A 20,332-nucleotide genomic window follows, 5' to 3' on the forward strand; every position below is an offset into this window, starting at 1 on the left:
AAACATGTCCATGACCAATAAAGATGGGAGATGACCACCAACATGACCTTCCTAAAACCCTAGAAGCCAAAGTGTAGGATGGTCAACTGTAAGTGAGTGGATCCCATCACAAATCAAAGTTACTTCCTGTGGCACTGCAGGATTGGTACATAAAAAGTATGTGCCCTGCAGGTCAAAGGGCACTATCCAGTCTTCGTGGCCCAAGACTAAAACAACGTGTGCAAATGTCGTTATGCTCAACTTTGCCTTTTGATTTTTTTAGTTTTTTGCTGTTTTATTTTCAGTTTTATATAATGTGAATGTGGCCCGAGGGCATTAGAACATCTACAGGAGCACAAGATTACATTATACAAGGTCAGTTTATTTTTTTTTTTTTTTTTTTTTTTTTAAGTTCTTGATGTACAACCTTAACACCTTCCTGGAGAAGATCCTGCCATGATTCCCTGATACCTGCATGATATCTGGGGGCATCCGATTACCAAATAATTCACCGTATGAATGACCAATGAACATTAATGATTCCTAAAGGAACTTCTCGTCCACCATGAGGAAAATATTCATGGTGCTATTCACAAAGGAAATCTTACACTGTTGGTTCTAGTCTAATGCTGTTCTAGTCTAATGCTTTTTAGCTACTTACAAACTATGAGTGTAGTTTAATGTGTTGTATATTTATGACTGTGGAGAACTCAGCACATTAAAAGATAGGACAATCTCTGCAGTTATTAAAAAAAATACTACACCTAAACTATACTCCTAAACACCAAAAAATAATAAACTTACACCATAAGTGTACGCTAACCTTGGTGAATAATGTATATTTAACAAACAAGGGCACACATATGACCTTCTGAATAGGACAATTTGCCAGTTTGCAAAGAAGTGTTCCTTGATTTTCCACTATGTTTTCAATCAATATGTAGAACTGTTATCCCTTTCTTTATTGCATTTTGGGCCTCTTACACAAGGTGAAGTTGTAAACTGGGAGGTTGTGCCATTGCACTTTCATGAAATATTGTTTTTATCTGATTTTCTATTGATGAAAGCAACTTTAAAAGCTTTTGTGTTGCATCAATAACTATCAGAATTTAGGGTTAGCAAATACGTTTTATGTAAAAAAAATAATTCAGCATATCAAGTATGGTAAATTGATTGTAGACTTTATGGCAGATTGGGGCACATTGTTTTCAATACATACAGAAAGCAGACACTTTTTTAGCAGCTACAATTGGTTTAATTAGGCAATTAATGCACACTTCCTTCCTCCAGCTCTTACAAAATGGGTTCCCCTTCAAGCAACATGTCAACAGCTTCACCTCCTCCCTACCCAATATAGGGATTCTAAAGTGGGATAAGAATATTACACCAGATAATAGTATAAAGGCCTATCCTTACCTAAGCAGTGTGTTTAGTATGGAGCATAACACTCTGCCAGTTTGTCTGCAAAGTTGCTGGGTCACTGAACATTAAACTAGTGAGACCAGGGCCTAGATTTACAAAAGTGTCATGCAACGCAGCACAGCAGCCAAAAATGCTGCACTATGTTGCATGTCAGTGAGAGAGCAAAAGAGTGCAGTATCTTCAAAGATATGGCACCCCCTTCCCTATCACCGCCGCAAACGTTTGCTGCTGAGCGTCATGCACATACCTTTGTGCCATAGTGCAAGGGTGCGCGTGTGAGTGTAGCATAGATTTTGTACTGGAAGGATTCCCTTGCTGTACATGCCTAGACCACATATAAAACGTTTGCTACTGTGTATGTGTACAGTGCAGCACAAATGCAAAGTTGGGAAAAAAGGGCAGCTACTTTTAAGTGGCATTCATTTTTGCTGCATAGCCCTGCCTACTATCGTAAGTAGACAGGGTTATGCATTGGAAACCATGGGTGGTAGTGTGGGAATGCCCATGTACCCGCCCATGGAAAGCTCTCCTGACAGAGTAACACAAAGCAGCGCTTCACACCGATCTGCATAACTTGTTCTTACAAACCAACCCGAATACCGATTTCCATCTCGTTGTAAATCCCAAAGAAGATGTTGTGGCGGGTCTGCTTTAAATAGTTAATGGAACCCCGATGCAAAGCCTTTCTAAATCAGGGCCCAGGCTTGGTCACGACACGATTCTGTCCTACTAACTTTATTTCAATAGCTCTGTAGCACCAATAAACAGATCGGCTTCATAGCTATGCACCGCAGTAGCAGCACACCTCAGGTTGCCCAGATGTCTGCTTTTGAGTCAATGAAGACAGCTCAGGGCTACAGAATCATGGCTGTACACTCTGTTGCTACTGGTTGTTTATTATAGTCAATTTGTGCAGCCTCTGAGTAAGCTGTGTCTGCTTGCGCTCCCGGCTAAATACTATTTTTATAGAACTGCAACCGACGTTGTTTTCAGCGTGTTCATTTTGTAACGTTGCAATAAGTTGCAGCCGTCGTATAATTTACACGCTAAAGCGACAAATGAAAACAAAGGCTCGTATTCCATCTGTTCTCTCAAACACTTTAGAGGTCTCTATTAGCTGTGCTGCGAACGCAATTAACTTAAGAAACTTTTTTGTGTCCTAGCAAATAGTACCAGGATTTGCCTTCTTTACGTACGTGTATACACCCTTAGCTGCCAGAGTCCACTGCTTTGGAAGAACTTCAAAATCTGGTATTAGTTCACAAAAGTTTTTTTTTTTTTTGCATTAAAATGCTTTTTTCGTAACTTTCTTATTCATGACAAAGCTGATGAAAGCACAAGCTTTTAAAAACATACTTGCTAGTAGTGTCATAAAATGTATATAGCACACATGTGGCCACTGCTATAGCTTCGTAGCACTTTTTGTAATGTTTGTGAGTTTTACTACATCACTAGAAATTACAGCACATCTCAATAAGGGTGGAAAAACCTTTCTATTACATGTTTTCTCCAGAAATGTTAAACATATTTTTCACTAGGCAGGGCTATGCCGAGTGAAAATCTTCCTTCGACATTTGTTTTACTGCTTCAAATTAATATTAAGGATTTACAGAAGACTTTTTGTCAGTATTTTACAGTCGCCAGTGACATCCTAGCGAGGATACTAAATTGTGCACCATTAAATAGAGAAAGAGTAGCACAAGTGTAATCACAGTGCTTTGAAACAGAAGTGCAATAAAACAATAAATAAACAAGTACTGTCAAAGTCAATAGATCATGTTTCAAAGTGCTAATACATGAAAAACACATCTATGCGTGCGTCGGTGTTTTAACGTCAGATCTATTATTACCTGTGTCAATGCTTGGTTCCTGAAGTGGTCTTCCAGATCAATTAATTATTCAACTACTTACTGCTAACCTTCATTACTTTGAATATTCTTTTCTCATACCCATACTTGCTAAATGAGGTGTAACTAAAATGAAAGTTTAAAATTACTGTTTAGTAATCTATTCATTATCTTCTCAATACCTTTCTTGTACCATTACTTACTAAATGAAGATAAACCAGAGCAGTAATAGCAGCTTGATTACTAAAAAATACGCAACTCTAGGATGATATAAGCAAATCCGTCAAAAAAATAAAGGTGTTCAATATACAAACATAAATAATTATCTAGGAAATAGCAATCACCAAAACTTTGGTTTCAAACTCCATCGAATTAGAGTCTTCTACATCTAGGCTGTATTGTGTAACAATGGTAATGAAGTGACCCAAACGGCTGATTTACATATATCGACCATAGTGACTCCACATGCGTCCACAAAAAGGCAGCCATCACTGAGGTGGATCTACACTGAACCTTTCCTAGATGTGTAGCATTCTGAGAAACCTAAACCATGGAGGTCAGACGCCTATTCCATCTAACTAAGATTGCAATAGATACCTCATAACCAAGTCAACCAAACACTAACATTGAAAACTCAGGGCCAGATGTACCAAAGGATTTTACCCATTCTGTGTCTATGGGAAAATGTGTTTGTACATATGGCCCTTAGTCACTTATCTGCGATAACTGTCTTGTGGAAACTTAATTTAACCACATATTCCTCACTTTTAGAATATTCATCAGGTGCCAGATTGAATCTAGTAATTTCTCTTAGTAGTTCCTTCATGTGCCACTAAGTGGCACAGTGCAGTGCTGGCTTCAAGCCACCTTGAAAGAGAGAGGCAGAGGCTCATATTAGCGCAACCGCTGTTAATCAATGTCTGTTTTTTACTTTACTCTTCACACCTGCAGACACTGAGCACAAAACAATTGTCGGTACCATTGTGATGAGGCCTAATTTGGGACCTATTTAGATGGTAAAAAGAGACAACTCCACCAAATGTGAGGTGGTAGGGCATTGAGAAATCTGTAGTTGGATTTTCCACCAGAAAGAGTTTTTCTGAAGGTAAGTAACTTATTCTTCTGATTGTTAATTCTAACCACATATTCGTCACCTTTAGAATAGATACTACAGCAGGACCTCCCAAATGTTGAGGGCATGTGGAGTGGGCTCAGAACAAAAAAGTCCTGCAGGACTAAACAGGCAAAATGCCCTTCCTGTCAGACCTGGTTGTTTAGGCTGTAGTGCTTTGTGAATGTGTGCACCAATGCCATGTCATGGCCTGACAGACGTCAAGGGCAGGCACTCCAACTGCCAACACAGTGGATGCAGCATTATTCCCAGTGAAATAGGCCACATGCTTTCTAGGGGCTGCTTTTTGGCCATTGTGTAGCAGATTTTGAAGCAGAAAACTATCCACCTGGACAGAGTTCAGAGTCATCTTCTGCACAGCCTTCCTTTACTTTGCCTGGGGAACTTCACAAAAAGATGATCATACACTCGATGAGGCATAAAGCTCTACTGGGATCCAACTAATGAAGCCTCTCTTCCTCATTTGCGGAATGAGGCAGGGCAAAGAACACTGTGAGAAAGGAGTGCCAACTTTTGGCCAATAGGCCCCCTAAGTCTTTAGCACCATTCCATCTGGAAAAACAGGGGTGTTGTGCGGTTGTAGAGATAGAGACTGCAGTTCACTCATGTGACCAGTTAAAGAGATCACAATGAAGAAAACAGTCTTTATGGTCAAAAGATGTAATGAGTAGCTGTGCATTTGATTCAAAGAGAGTACACAGGAGAAAGATCAAATTAAGGTCTCAGTGTTGCATTACAAACAGTTTGGGATGTAATGTGTGTTTCAAACAGTAAAATACACTGCACCAAAACAGGTGAATTAAATGAGTGCAGTTTGTTTGGCAAATATACAACCTTTAACAGTGCCCACTCCAAGGCCTTGCTGGGCCAAAGACAAAACAGATAATAAACCATCCAACTGTTTGGCTTTGTCTTGTGCACTCATCTCCAGGTCATAAATCTGTCCCAGAACTCAGCGTAAATGGACTTTACAGATGGATGCTTCGCAGCATGGTTGACGTCCACAGCTGTAAGTGGTAGATCGAATGCAGTCAACTGCTGCCGCTCAATCTCCACAAATGAAGATGTACATTGCACAGATTCAGGTGTAGAAACCTGCCCTTCTGCTGTGGCAAAAGATCCTCTTCAAGTGGTAGTCTGATAGAGGGACATACGTACATGTGGACCTCTACAATTCAGAAATTCATTCCCAAACGTAATTTCAGATCAGCCCACCTAAATCAATTAGAATTCCCTAAGTTCAAGAGGAAGAGATTGGGTGGCCCCAGATTTGCAGTGATTGCCCCAAAGACATGGAATTATCTTCCCTCCATATGATAGAGCCACAACTACTCATGCGAGCTTCAGGACCTCACTGAACATATAGCTTTTAAAGGATGCTTATGGCTAAGTTTTGGGGGCTTCATTGACTCTATGGCCCACCGTCATGAAACCTTTATGCTGTAATATAACATAATATAACATGCCCAGATGTTCCTGGTGCCACTCTTCTGGCCCAATCCACTACGATAACTATACCCAGTTAATTCTGATCTTCTTCAGAACTCAGAGCAGGAGTGGCAGTTGAGGGCAGGAATTAAACCACTGTGAGTGAGTACAAAAGTGCATGTGCTTCTCCCCTAAACATGATAACATTGGTGTATTGACAATTTACATGGTAGGCACATTGAAAAGTTTTATACCATATATGCAAGGCCTTTAAAGTAAATGCCACAAGTGGGTCAGCAGCACTGGTTGTGCCACTCTCTTAAGTAGTCCTGTAAACATGTCTCAGGCCTGCCACTGAAGAGGCTGTGTGCGCAGCCTCACTGCCATCCTGACTTGGCATTTAAAACCTCTTGCCACGCCTTCAACTCCCCTTTTCTTACATGCAAGTCACCCCTAAAGTAGGGACTAGGAAGCCCATAGGGCAGGGTGCCATGTTAGTAAAAGAAAAGTCAGGACATGTACTTTCAAGTTTTTCATGTCATGGTAATGAAAAACTCCCAAAGTTGTTTTTCATTACTGTGAGGCCTGCCCCTCTCATTGGCATCATTGGGAATTGCTTAAAACACTTTTACAGCTGTAATTTCTGATCTGAGAGAAGTAGCTGCATTATGTTTAGTATCATCGGATTGCTAATGATAAATCCTCTTTCTGGTAAAGCTGGATTTATTATTACTATCCTCAAAATACCACTTTTAGAAAGTGCACATTTCTCTGCTCTCACTACCCTGTGTGCCTACAGCCTGTCTCCAATACACGTCTGACCTGGGCTAGATGACAGCTACCCTTGTGCATTCCCTCCAGACACCCACAAAGTAGGATACTTCAATGCATCTGCATTCATGTGCATACTCATTGGTCTTCCTGGGGAGAAGATTATGAAGGACTCACACTTACACTTCAAATGGTAGTGACAAGAGGCCACACAAAGGGGATGATTACCTCTCACTGAGAGTTTGGAGCCGGGACACAGCTGAAAGCAGGACCTCTGCATTTCACAGAAACCTTTTGAAGTCATCCCTCACATCAAAGTCACTTTGTAGTATAAGTACCGGTCTCTGACCCATCCAAATCAGTACACTTCTGGACTCAAGGAAATCTGTTGGGGTAAAGGCTGCTGTACTGGAGGATTGTCACTTTGCTGTGCCTGACAGTTTCAAGGGACAGCTGCCCTGCCTTGCTGAGCTGCCCTGCTGATCTCTGCCCTGCAATCCAAGAATCACCCCCACGGTGACTCAAAGGGCTTGCCAACTTGCTTCTGGTTCTACTACAGCTCCCTGGGACATCATAGACCTCAAGCAATGGTTTGTTGTAGCCTGAGCATATTTCATAAAGACTTGGGAGCAGCTTCTTTGTAGACTGACATTTGTTTCATCTAGACTTTCAAGCGGCTTCGTGGCAGCCTGCTGCCCATTTCATCAAGACTTCAGGGTAGCTTAGTTGCGGTCCACCGCCTGTCTCATCAGTACTTCGGAGCACCTTCTTTGTGGGATGCTGCCTGTGTTGTCAAGTGACAGATGCATTGTACACATGCTTGCACTTCCCCAGTTGGTGAGCCACGCTTGGGTGCAACCTTGCATCTGGTCCCCCGCACCAGCCCAATACAGAACACCTCACCTACAGCTGCGGCAGAGCAATCCTAGGCCATGAAGGCCAGAATGGCTTAAGAGCTTCCCCTGCACTCTCTGCATTCAGACGGTAAATACCTTGTATTCCCTACTTGGGCTGGCCCCGAACAGCTCCGATCAGTCTTCACTGGGCTCCTCACAGAAGGACACCAGTTCTCTTAAAATACCATAAAGACTCTAAAACAAACCCTGTGAAAAGTAAGCTTATTCTCATACTGTTAGACTTTTCATACTTGCCGGGGTCTCCCTTAACGTTTTGCGTCTGTTCCCCAGGTTGTTGATGTGTGATGGACTCTGATTTTACTGTTTTTGTTACTATAGGCATTTTACCACTGATAACCAGTGATAAAGTGCAAGTGCTCCTTTACAAAATGTGTATGTAATTGGCTTATCTATGATTGCCATATTTGATTTATTAGTAAGTCCCTAGTACAGTGCTCTAAAGGTGCCCAGGGCCTAGAAATCAAATGCTACTAGTGGGCCTGCATCACTGGTTGTGCCACCCACATAAGTAGCTCTGTAATCATGTCTCAGACCTGCCACTGCAGTGTCTGTGTGTGCAGGTTTAACTGTAAATTCAACTAGGCAAGTGTACCCACTTGCCAGGCCTAAACCTTCCCTTTTCTTACATGTCAGACACCCCTAAGGTAGGCCCTAGGTAGGCCCAAGGGCAGGGTGCAGTGTATGGCTAAGGTAGGACATATAGTAATGTAGTTTACATGTCCTGACAGTGAAATATTGCTAAATTTGTTTTTCACTGTTGCAAGGCCTGTCCCTCTCATAGGTTAACATGGGCGCTACCTTTACATCTGATTAAAGTGTAGATTCCCTTTGGGAGCGGACGGACATGTGGAGTTTGGGGTCTCTGAGTCCACAATTTAAAAATGCATCTTTTAGTAAAGTTGATTTTAAGATTGTGTGTTTCAAAATGTGTTTCAAAATTTCAGTTTCTTGCTTATACCATTTCTGTGACTCTGCCTGTTTGTGGATTCCCTATCTGGGTCAGTTTGACAGTTGGGCTGGTTACACCTCACACTAGACAGTGACACAAAGGGAGCTGGGGTGTAGCCTGCATATCCTGATGAGCCATCTGTGCTAGGAGAGAGGGGAGGAGTGGTCACTCACACCTGAAAGGGCTGTGCCTGCCCTCACACAATGCAGTCTCCAGCCCCCTGGTGAGTGTCTGGGGCCTGGCCTGGGCAAGGCAGGATTTCACATTCAAAAGAGACTTTACTTTGAAGTAGACCTACTTCAAAGGAGAAATTGGGTATAAAAAGGGCACCCAAAACCACAGACTTTAGATCACTTCTGAAACCGAAAGGAACATCTGCCTGGAGAAGAGCTGAATAGCTGAGGAAGAAGAACTGCCCTGCCTATGACTGTGCTTTGTGTAGCTATCCTGCCGTTGCTGCTTCTGCCAGAGTAAGAGGGGAAAGACTGGGCTTTGTGTGACTTCCATCTTGAGAAGAAATTTCCAAGGGCTTGATTTAGAACTTGCCTCCTGTTGCTTGAAGTCTCAGAGACAGCAAAGACTTCTCTCTGCCAGCACCTGGAGTCTCTGGAGAGACCCCTACTCTGCCCTGTGGTGCCCATCCAGTTCCTGGGGCCCTGAAAGGAGAAGCTAGTAGAACAAGAAGAAGAAATCGACCAACAGACGCCGTGCAGGGGATATTTTGACGCAACCTCCAGGAAAATCGGCGGCGCCACCAGCTTTGTGGCTGGAATCGACGCTCGCCTGCAACGCGACCTAAGAATCAACGCCCACGGCTGTACAAACGACGCGCAGCATCGCTGACGGAGGTTGGAAGACCCGCGCTGCTGGTTTTCAGATCATCGTGCAGCAGAATTTCTGACATGAACCATCGCATGCGTGTAAAAATAACGCAAAGGCCTGCCTGGACCCGTGTGTGGACCGAATCGACGCATCGCTCTCCAGCGGAGAGAGGAACCGACAAACGCCGACTCGACAGAAGGGCGAAATGGCGCAAGGTCTTGCTCGCAAGCGACATCGACGTATCGCAAGCCCTTTTTGACGCACACCCGACCGCGCGAGGTTATTTTTGACGCGCAACAGGTACATTTTCACACAGCAGCGCTAGCGTGTGTTTAAAACTACTTAAAGACTCTTTTTACATTTTTATTGATAACTTGACTGTATTGTGGATTTTTATCATTTTGGTCTTGTTTTGTTTAGATAAATATAAACTGCTGTTGTGTCAGTTTGTAGTGTTTTCATTAAGTTACTGTGTGTCTTGGTACAAATACTTTACACCTAGCACTCTGAAGTTAAGCCTACTGCTCTGCCAAGCTACCAAGGGGGTAAGCAGGGGCTAGCTGAGGTTGATTCTCTTTTACCCTTACTAGAGTGAGGGTCCTTGCTTCAACAAGGCATAACCTGACTGTTAACCAAAGACCCCATTTCTAACATTGGTGATCAGCGGTTGGGATTTGGACTTGCATTTGTATTTGACATACAGTGATTAAGTGTACACTACTATTTTGAGTGCAGACCACTACGGGACCACATACTACTTGTTTGGTGATTTTTTCTCTTTGGGACTGTTTTTGTTCTTCTTCCATTTTTTTTTGTCGCTGATTCCTTGATTGACTTTCTTTGGAACTTCATTTGGGAACTTGTTTTTCTGCCTTTGGAACTTTGCACTTGTTCTTGAATCTTCATCATGTCCCAAGCTGGAGACGCATCAGTTGGAGCTGACTTTGACCTTGTGAAATTGGAGAGTTATACCAAGGCTCAGTGGAAGCAGTTCTGTAAAAGATATGACTTTCCCATTAAGAGCTCATCCAGGAAGGAGGAGCTGCAAAAGGCGCTGAGGGCCTGGGTGACAGCCAAGAGCACTGAAGGGCACACAGAGGATGAGGGAGATGAGGAAGAGGAGGAAGAGTGTTCAGTACACAATGGCATTGTGGGTGGACCTGTTATGTCCAGGGAGAAGGTCTCCAGGGCAGGTAGCAGTGTCTCATCCAAGGGTCTGACACCTGAAGAGTTACAGGACAGATAGGCAGAAAGGGAGTACCAATTGGAGCAGAGAAGGCTTGCCCTTGAGGAGAGGAAGTCAGCGATGGCTCATGGGCTTAGTTTGAGAGAGATGGATCATAGAAGCCAGTCCAGTAGAGATGGTGGCAGCAACCCTACAGTGCAGCCTGAGAGGAGGGTGCACATTCCTAAAGACCTTGTGAAAGATTACAAGAGGGAGGATGACATATACTTGTGGTTCAAGGGGTATGAGTCTGCTCTCCCCATGAACCTGGTCCCTGAAGCTCATTGGGGGTCGGGTCTGTGGAAGCATTTTGAGGAAGAAGGGAGGAATACACTGACAGCCTTAGGGGATGCTCAGAATCCCGCCTACTCTAACATGAAGGATGCCTTGCTTACAAGGTATTGTCTTACCCCTGAGCAGTACAAGAATAAGTTTAGGTCCTAATACAAGAAGGAATCCCAAACATGGTTGGAATGTGTTGATTCTTGTTGCAGGTCACTGGATCGTTGGGTGAAGGGCAGTAAGGTACCTACGTATAAGGGGCTTTACAATCGGATTGCTTTGGAGCACTTATACAGTTTATGTTTTCCAGAGCTGCACCAGCACCTGATTGACAGCAAGCTGACTGACCCCAGGAAGCTTGCGCAGGAAGCAGACCGCTGGGAGAGCATCAGGGTCCCGAAGAGGTATGGGGGAGTCCACACCAAGGGTTGGCAGGGTCCCTCTCAGAAGAAAGGGGGGGTAAGGGTAAACAGGGGGAGTTCTCTAAAGGGTCCCAAACTGATTCTCAGGGTAAAGATTCCCAACCCCCAGTGAAAAGAAGCCATGGTTTTCCAAAGGGAAGCCAGTGGCAGGTGGTGTCCCACCTAAGTGTTATGCATGTGACAGGTGGGTCATGTAAGGGGGACCCCAAATGCCCCAAAAGTACACCGGCACCCACTGGTGCGACGTCCCAGGGTTTGGCCAGTGTAGCGCTTGGGAAGGAGTTGGTTTCAGGTGGGTGGGAACCAGCTGAGATTACCCTTGTCTCACTAGAGGACAGTGAGATGGTCCAGCGAACCCTAGTGCCTGAAAACACTAAGAAGTACAGGCAGTGGGTGACCATTAATGGACAGAGGGTAGAGGTTCTAAGAGACACAGGAGCCAGTGTGACTACAGTGAGGAGTCAGCTGGTGTCTGAAAAGCAGATAGATCCCGGGTACTTCACCAAGTAGTTGCAGTGGACAACTCAGAGCGCCTATGCAAAGTGGCACAGGTTCCCTTTGAATGGTGTGGGGGGGTCTCAGGTTCCTTGAAGGTAGCTCTGAGTCCAACCCTGCCTGTTGATTGTTTGCTTGGCAATGACCTGGAGGATTCCCCTTGGAAGGAGGTGGAACACAGGTCTCACTTGGAGATGTTGGGTCTGCCTGGGTGGGTATGCGTTTATGCGTATCCACTCAGTCAATGGCCACCCATCAGGGTAAGCATGAGCCCAGAGAGCCTGCAACAGTGGCCCAGGGGACCGCCAAGTAGAGGAAGGGCAGGGGGTGCAGGAAACCGGCCCCAGAAGTTCCCATCGTCCAGGAGGAGGAGGAGCCTGAGGGTTACGCCCCGGAGCCTACAGGTGAACAGGTGGCTGAACTGGGGGAGATCCCTGAGCTGTCGCAGTGGCAGCAGGAAGGGGGGCCCACGAGGGAAGCATTCTGTGCCGCACAGAAGACATGCCCTACTTTGGAAGGTTTGCAGCAGCAGGCTGCAGACCAGGCGGCTGGCAAGGAGCCAGGATCACCCCTGATTTATTGGGAGGATGACCTCCTGTATAGCGAGCCTAAGGTTTCTGAGCCTTAGTCAGCCCGTGTGCTGGTGGTACCCCAGTGCTTCAGGGCCTTCCTACTGGGGTTGGCTCATGATGTGTCTTTAGCTGGACATTTGGGGCAGGACAAGACCTTTGAGAGGCTGGTCACCCACTTTTACTGGCCCCTAATGCACAGGCACTCAGATGCACATTGCAGGTCTTGTCAGACTTGTCAGGCAAGTGGCAAGAGTGGGAGGAAATGTAAAGCTCCCCTCCAGCCTTTGCCTGTTGACAGTACTCCCTTTGAGAGGGTAGGCATTGACATTGTGGGGCCTCTGGATCTCAAGACAGCCATGGGCAACAGGTTTATCCTGGTCTTGGTGGGCCATGCCACCCGGTACCCAGAAGATATTCCGTTGAGATAAATCACTTCCCCTGTGGTGGGTCTTGCTTTGATGGGGTTTTTTACCCGCATGGGGTTACCCAAGTAAGTGGTATCTGATAGGGGTACCAACTTCATATCCGCGTATATGAAGTCTCTGTGGAAGGAGTGTGGGGTAACCTACAAGTTCACCACCCCTTACCGACCCCAAAGTAATGGTGTGATTGAGAGATTCAACTGCACCTTAAAAGGAAAGATCATTGGCCTGTCAGAGCCCCTGAGGTGGAAGTGGGACGTCCTCTTGCCATGCCTTCTGTTCACCTACAGGGAGGTGCCTCAAAAGGGACTTGGGCTTAGTCCCTTTGAGCTGATTTATGGCCACCCTGTAAGGGGACCTTTGAGTTTGGTTAAGGAAGCTTTGGAGAAAGCTCCTAGTAAGCCCCCCCCCGGGATGTATTCAGTTACATGCTGGCTTTGAGAAACCAGACTGCCCGCTTCAGGAGTCTTGCTCAGGAGAACCTGGAAGCAAGCCAGGAGGATATGAAATGGTGGTATGACCAGCATGCCACTCTGGTCGAGTTTCAACCTGGTCAGAAAGTGTGGGTGATGGTGTCAGTGGAGCCTAGGGCACTCCAGGATAAGTGGACTGGGCCATTTGAGGTGGTGGAGCGCAAGAGTGAAGTCACCTACCTGGTGGACTTGCGGTCTCCAAGGAACCCTTTAAGGGTCCTGCATGTCAACCGCCTCAAATCTCACTTTGAGAGGACTGAACTGTCCATGCTCCTTGCGACAGATGATGGGGTAGAGGTGGAGAGTGAGCCTCTTCCTGACCACCTGTTTGTGGGAGAAAAAAATGGGTTAGTGGAGGGAGTGATCCTCTTCTCCTCCCTGACTGAGCAGCAGCATGGTGACTGTCGCCACGTGTTAGGACAGTTTTCCTCACTGTTTTCCCTGACCCCAGGAGTCACACACTTGTGCACACATGATGTGGATACTGGGGACAGTACACCTATTAAACAGAAGGTTTACAGGGTGACTGACAGGGTCAGGGCATGCTTTAAGGATGAGGTATTCAATATGCTTACCCTAGGGGTTATTGAGCACTCCAGCAGTCCTTAGGCCATCCCAGTGGTATTGGTTCCAAAGGCTGATGCACCTGGTGCCACTCCAGAACTCAGGTTCTGTGTGGACTACCAGGAACGCAATGCAGTCAGCAAGACTGACGCACACCCCATCCCGCGAGCTGATGAGCTCACTGGCTGGTTGGGAGCGGCCAAGTACCTCAGTACGTTTGACTTAACATCTGGGTTCTGGCAGATTGCCTCAACTGAGGGGGCCAAGGAGAGGTCAGCATTCTCTACACCAGATGGACACTTTAAATTTAAAGTGATGTCATTTGGGATGAAGAATGCCCCTGCCACCTTTCAGAGGTTGGTCAACCAGGTGTTTGCTGGGCTGGATGAGTTCAGTGCCGCCTACCTGGATGATATTGCTGTGTTTAGTTCCACATGGGAGGAACACCTGCAACACCTTTGAAAAGTGGTAGAGGCCCTGCAGAAGGCAGGCCTCACTATTAATGCGAGCAAGTGCCAAATAGGGCTGGGTTCTGTGGTGTACTTAGGACACCAGGTTGGGAGTGGCCAGATGGCACCCCTACAGCCTAAGATTGACACGATTCTGGCTTGGGAGCCTTCCAAGACCCAGACTGAAGTGAGAGCCTTTTTAGGTCTCACAGGATACTACAGGAGGTTTGTTAAGGGATATGGTACCATTGTTACCCCCTTAACTGAGTTGACTTCTAAGAAGCAACCCAGGAAAGTGATCTGGACTGAGGATTGCCAGACCGCTTTTGATGCCCTGAAGGCTGTCATGTGCACAGCACCTGTGCTGAAGGCACCTGACTACTCCAAGGAGTTTGTTGTGCAAACAGACGCCTCAGAGCATGGTATTGGAGCAGTACTCTCACAGATTAATGAAGAGGGCCTAGATCAACCCGTAGCCTTCATTAGCAGGAGGTTACTACCCAGGGAACGTAGGTGGGGTGTCATAGAACGTGAAGCGTTTGCTGTGGTCTGGGCACTGAAGAAGCTAAGACCCTACTTGTTTGGGACTCACTTCCGAATTCAGACCGACCACAGGCCCCTCAGATGGTTAATGCAGATGAGGGTCGAGAATCCAAAACTGTTGAGGTGGTCCATTTCCCTACAGGGGACGGACTTTGTGGTGGAACTCCGTCCTGGTACAGAACACGCCAATGCTGATGGTCTGTCCAGGTTCTTCTGCCTTAGTGATGAGAACTCCCATGAGGTTGGGTAGTTGCTCCCCACTTTCAGCGGGTCGGGACACGTGTTAGAGTTTTTATCCTTGGTGTGGTCTCCCTTAACTTTTTGCCTCTGTTCCCCAGGTTGTTGATGTGTGCTGGACTCTGATTTTTCTGTTTTTGTTACTCTGGGCACTTTACTACTGCTAACCAGTGCTAAAGTGCAAGTGCTCCTTTACAAAATGTGTATGTAATTGGCTTATCCATGATTGGCATATTTGATTTATTAGTAAGTCCCTGGTACAGTGCACTAGAGGTGCCCAGGGCCTATAAATCAAATGCTACTAGTGGGCCTGCAGCACTGGCTGTGACATCCACATAAGTAGCTCTGTAATCATGTCTCAGACCTGCCATTGAAGTGTCTGTGTGTGCAGTTTTAACTGTAAATTCGACTTGGCAAGTGTACCCACTTGCCAGACCTAAACCTTCCCTTTTCTTAACTGTCAGACACCCCTAAGATAGGCCCTAGGTAGGCCCACGGGCAGGGTGCATTGTATGGTTAAGGTAGGACATATAGAAATGTGGTTTATATGTCCTGGCAGGGAAATATTGCTAAATTTGTTTTTCACTGTTGCAACGCCTGTCCCTCTCATATGTTAACATAGGGGCTACCTTTAAATCTGATTAAAGTGTAGATTCCCTTTGGGAGCGGAAGGAAATGTGGAGTTTGGGGTCTCTGAGATCACAATTTAAAAATACATCTTTTAGTAAAGTTGATTTTAGGATTGTGTGTTTGAAAATGCCACTTTTAGAAAGTGGGCATTTTCTTGCTTATACCATTTCTGTGACTCTGCCTGCTTGTGGATGACCTGTCTGGGTCAGTTTGACAGTTGGTCTGGGTGCACCTCACACTAGACAGTGACACAAAGGGAGCTGGGGTGTAGTCTGCATATCCTGATGAGCAATCTGTGCTAGGAGGGAGGGGAGAAGTGGTCACTCACACCTGAAAGGGCTGTGCCTGCCCTCACACAATGCAGTCTCCAACCCCCTGGTGAGTGTCTGGGGCCTGGCCTGGCCAAGGCAGGATTTCACATTCAAAAGAGACTTTACTTTGAAGTAGACCTACTTCAAAGGACAAATTGGGTATAAGAAGGGCACTCAAAACCACAGACGTTAGATCACTTCTGGAACCAAGAGGAACCTCTGCCTAGAGAAGAGCTGAATAGCTGAGGAAGAAGAGCTGCCCTGCCTGTGGCTGTGCTTTGTGGAGCTATCCTGCAGTTGCTGCTTCTGCCAGAGTAAGAGGGCAAAGACTGGACTTTGTGTGCCTTCCATCTTGAGAAGAAATCTCCAAGGGCTTGATTTAGAACTTGCCTCCTGTTGTTTGAAGTCTCAGGGACAGCAAAGACTTCTCTCTGCCTGCACCTGGAGTCTCTGGAGACACTCCTACTCTGCCCTGTGGTGCCCATCCAGTTCCTGGGGCCCTGAAAGGAGAAGCTGGTAGAACAAGAAGAAGAAATCGACCAACAGACGGCGTGCAGGGAAAATGTTTACGCAACCTCTGGGAAAATCGATGCACCGCCGGCTTCAAGGCTGAAATCGACGCTCGCCTGCAACGTGACTGAAGAATCAACACCCGCGGCTGGAGAAACGACTCACAGCATCGCTGACGGAGGTTGGGAGACTGCACCCCGCGCTGCGTGGTTTTCGGATCATCGTGTGGCAGAATTTCTGACGTGAACCATCGCATGCATGTAAAAATAACGCAAAGGCCTGCCTGGACCCATGTGCGGACCAAATCGACACATCGCTCTCCTGCAGAGAGAAGAACTGACGCACGCCGACTCCCCAGAAAGGGGAAACAACACAAGGTCTCACTCACAAGTTACATCGACACATCGCAAGCCCTTTTCGATGCACACCCGCCTGCCCGCGCTAGCGTGTGTTTATAACTACTTGAAGACTCTTTCTACATTTTTATTGATAACTTGACTTGTGTATTGTGGATGTTTGTCGTTTTGGTCTTGTTTTGTTTAGATACATATTTCCTATTTTTCTAAACTGGTGTTGTGTCAGTTTGAAGTGTTTTCATTAAGTTACTGTGTGTGTTGGTACAAATACTTTACACCTAGCACTCTGAAGTTAAGCCTACTGCTCTGCCAAGCTACCAAGGGGGTAAGCATGGGTTAGCTGAGGGTGATTCTCTTTTACCCTGACTACAGTGAGGGTCCTTGCTTGTACAGGGGGTAACTTGACTGTCAACCAAAGACCCCATTTCTAACACATACCTTTTATAAAGTGAATATTCACTGTATTTTTGTTATTTTGGTCTTGATCTATTCGGATAAATAATCCCTATTTTTAATACACCTGTGTGGAGTTCTCTTTGTCGTGTTTCATTGTGATTGCTGTATGTGTGTTGCATAAACACTTTACACATTGCCTTCTAATTTAAGCCTGCCTGCTCTGTGTCAAGCTACCAGAGGGCGAGCACAGATTAATTAAGGTCATGTATTTGACTTACCTTAACAAAGATTGTGGTCCCTACTTGGAAAGGGTGCATACCACTGCCAACTAGAGTCCCAATGTCTAACAGAAGACATGGAGCAGTGCTGTGTTCCACACAGGCCCAAATGTATCGCCCATAGAAAGCACATGTGCCCAAATGTATCTCCTAGAGAAACAACACAGGCTAAACATAGTCTCCTACGCTGACAATACCCAGCTGATCCTCTCCCTGTCGGATGACTCTGCAAAGGCCAAGAGAAATTTCCACACAGGATGAGAGTAGTCACCACCTGGATGGAAACCAACTGCCACAAACTCAACTCATACAAAACAGAGATCCTCATAATTTGCTCCACCCCTTCCACCTGGAAAGACTCCTGGTGGCCTACCACACTAAGAAACGCCCCTGCTTCCATGGACCACGCACTAAATCTGGGCATCAACCTGGACTCCTCTCGATCCATGACCCGCCAAGTTAATAACATCTCTTAGTCATGCTTCCACACCCTCTGACTAGTGCAAAAGATTTTTAAGTGGATCCCCTCCGACACAAGGAATACAGTCACCCACACACTTGTCACTAGCAAACTGGATTATGGAAATGCACTCTATTGTCAGCATCACCAAGAAACTACAGCCAAGACTATAACAAATACAGAATGCAGCAGCCAGACTCATCCTGGACATCCCCAAACACAGCCACATCTCCTCCCACCTCAGAGACCTACACTGGCTCCAGTTAACAAGCACATTGCATACAAACTCCTGATCCACACCTATAAGGCACTACACAACATAGGACTGGCATACCTTAACCACCGCATCACCTTCTAAGTACCTAACAGACATCTCCTTTCTTCCCAGCTCACCTTTGCAGACATTCCCAAGATCCGTAAAAGCACAGCAGGAGGAAGATCCTTTTTCTACCTCACAGGCCGAACATGGAACACACTACCGCTTAAACTCAGGCAGACCGCATCACTGAAGCAGTTCAGGAAGGACCTCATGATCTGGATCTTCGTTTGAGCAGCACACCCACAAACAGTGCCTTGAGACCCTATGGGTGATTAGCCATGCTTTAAAAATCACTTATTGATTGATTTGCTGTAACTAGTTTTATCACTGAGCATTGGTGATTGTGGCAAAAAAGATCTAACCATTGTCACCACCGGGTGCAGGAAAAGGGCTTTGTGTTGAAGGTGCTGTGTGGCTACACACTAGAGGAAGCCAAAGAGGTGACCCATGAGATAGGCATGCCTTTTTGCACCAACTGCATCAACAAGGTACAGCTGCACCAGGACTTAGGCCTGATCTGCATCAACCTGCAAACACCGCTCATGCACCAGATCGCCGTCAAGACCCTGGATAAGCAAATCTTTAAGCATCATGCCTGTCAATTTATATTTATAGGTAGACAGAGTAGCCTAATATGGACATGCACATTCTGGTGTTGGCATGTGCATCATGCTATAGATGTGTGTGTATTCTGTTATATGATTTCCCAGATAGACTCTTCAGATCAGTGCATATGCATTCATATATACCTATGTACAACATTGTATCACGATGTAACCATTTTTAATCTGGCTGAAAAACCTAAATGTCTTAATACAGACTTAGCACATACACTGATAATGTCCTTGTTATCCCTCTATGGGCATATGTGTCCTCATACAGACATAATCATTTTAATACTTGTTTATCTCTGGAGAAAGTGTAAATGCAGCATTTGTCTCCATTCCAATGGCTTACCAGACGGTGGGTTTGGGGAAATGGAGACCGGGCTCCACCTTTGAAATTCAAGAGGATCAGAGGGGAGGGACTGCTAACTATGTGTTCCTCCTGAGCACAGCTGGTTTCAGAGATGGATGGTGTGTGAAGAGCGGGGTTCTTGTTTCTAATGCTCAAGAGAGGATGTGTCAAGGCAGGGCCTTTCTTTTTGTTTGTCTGATTACTGCTACAAGAAGGCTGACTGACAGCCGGATGCAGAATCTCACACTTCATTGTGCTTATGTTGTGTGTGTTTCAGACTGGAGATAGTCCAGTCCTACCTGTTCTGAGAGGCATACAGTGGTACTGTAACACATGCAAATAATGTTTGCCTTTTACAGTGTTGCATGCTATCTTGGAAAGCTTCTACTATATTCCTAAAAACCCTGCAAGAAGGAACTTCCAATTGGTAACTCCTTTAAATGACCCTTTAATTCCTTTCCATCTTTTGGATGCCTCCTATCTCTGAGCACAGCCTACCCTATGTCAGAGGCATGTTTGCTTTTATCCCTCTTACTGAACTTCTGCAAACTGCCGACAGTTCATTTCAAAGATCACAACCTCTCCTTCAAATGTCATGTCCCTGCTCCCTAACAATTGCTATTCTCCTGTAGGGTATCCATTAACACTGCTAAACAATACATGACATTCTCATACTCCCTCTTCCACTGAATATCACACCTCTTTTTCTACTACTGTAATTTATCACATAGAAATGACTAAAGACATGAAATGGTGCTAGAAGTGCACACCACTAATCCCAATAACTGCAAAAACACTAACCTTGGGTCCTGGAGGGGCATGCTGCCTAGCGTAAAGCATAATATTTCCTCATCAGTGGTATGAAGTGTTATGTAATACAATCTCAATAAACTATATAACCTAACCTAAACTAAAACTAATATCAAAACATGCAGCAGTCACAGTTGATTGTAGTTTATACAGGCTGCCTAATAATTCCCTTTACTGCTTGACTTGCTTACACTTGTGAAAGAAAAAACGGCTACAGGCCAAATCCATCACCCAATAGTATACTAGTCCATAGCAATAAACTGCCCATTATCATCTGAACAGGTGTGGAGTAACTGAAGAGATCTGCCACATACTGCTGTCCAACAGAGGACTCTAATATAGCTCGCCACTGCA

At 45.5% G+C, this 20,332-nt stretch overlaps 1 protein-coding gene across 8 annotated transcripts in view; it reads right to left on the reverse strand.

Annotated features, from left to right (window-relative positions):
- The window catches only part of GULP1 (GULP PTB domain containing engulfment adaptor 1), a 1,895,686-nt gene that overhangs the window by 340,699 nt on the left and 1,534,655 nt on the right, over positions 1-20,332 (reverse strand). The window lies entirely within an intron of this gene.

The sequence above is a fragment of the Pleurodeles waltl genome, chromosome 3_1 (assembly GCF_031143425.1).
Source record: "Pleurodeles waltl isolate 20211129_DDA chromosome 3_1, aPleWal1.hap1.20221129, whole genome shotgun sequence".
Classification (NCBI taxonomy): Eukaryota; Metazoa; Chordata; class Amphibia; order Caudata; family Salamandridae; genus Pleurodeles; species Pleurodeles waltl.